The 997-nt window shown below is 33.6% G+C and overlaps 1 long non-coding RNA gene across 1 annotated transcript; it reads right to left on the bottom strand.

Annotated features, from left to right (window-relative positions):
* Window positions 1–8: 8 nt before the first annotated feature.
* LOC109593623 (uncharacterized) lies at window positions 9–996 on the bottom strand. The gene is made up of 6 exons (XR_002191076.1): window positions 964–996; window positions 754–882; window positions 670–711; window positions 561–596; window positions 411–476; window positions 9–189 (listed from the first exon to the last, which is right to left on the bottom strand). It is a non-coding gene; the product is annotated as an uncharacterized LOC109593623 (long non-coding RNA).
* Between the last annotated feature and the right edge of the window lies 1 nt (window position 997).

Genomic DNA, 997 nt, shown 5'->3' with positions numbered 1-997 from the left:
TGATGATGGTAATATAGTGACATACACTATTTTGATAAAATGGCAATAAATAATAATAATAATAATAAGTAAATATAACTGGTGAACACAACACTACATACGTAATGATCTGACTGTTACTAACTACTAAGACGTGATCACTTCTGAATACTCAACATCATTAATGACCGTAGGCGGAGGAGGACGTCCCTATACGTACAAATGAAAATATAATTATAAAGAGTAATAACAAACATAAAAGCATCATGTTGTTATTTTACACAGTTACATGTGCATGATTGGTATAAAATAAATGCTGGTTTTGGGCGTGTGTAGGTGTGTGTGTGTGTTACATGAAAGCATATAATGTTGTCATTGTTGTACATGATTGGTTTAGGTGGGTATGTGTGTGCATTTAGTAGTAGTAGTACCTTCCTTGATCTTATTTCATCTAAATCAGCATACTGGTGTGTCGCTAACTGGGAATCAGGTGTTGCCTATCAATAATAACCAACAATAATAATAATGAAAATAATAACAATAACAATGATAACAACAAGAACAACAACAATCATGATTACCTCAGTTTCATCATTGGGAGCAAGAGGCAATGGATCCTGCAAAGAGGGAGAGAATTAAAAATTTATAATAATTACAATAATCTATAATTATAATATCTACATCAATTACATTTTGATTTTTTGTTTCTTGCTTCTTTTTGCTACCAGTACTCTAAAAAAGATGTGGTTAATGGGTGGAGCTTGCTTAAATTACCTTTTTCATGTGGGCAGGTACTTCAGTGTATCCAGGTGTGTCTTGAATCAGCTCAGTATCAATCGCTGGCTTTGTCTCACTTAATTGAGGAGCAAATGTTGAAGGAGTATTAATAGGAGTTGAATATTCCTAAGAAAAGAGATGATGTGACTATCAGGTAATGATATGATCACTGGATCATGATGATGTCATATGATGTCATGCACCTACTTGAGGTTTTGTTGCTGATGGTGGGACTGCTTTA

This window comes from Amphimedon queenslandica, unplaced genomic scaffold (assembly GCF_000090795.2).
Source record: "Amphimedon queenslandica unplaced genomic scaffold, v1.1 AMPQUscaffold_521_Cont27460, whole genome shotgun sequence".
NCBI classification, from domain to species: Eukaryota; Metazoa; Porifera; class Demospongiae; order Haplosclerida; family Niphatidae; genus Amphimedon; species Amphimedon queenslandica.
Note: the sequence above shows the minus strand (reverse complement) of the source record. Positions and strands in the feature narration are given on the sequence as shown.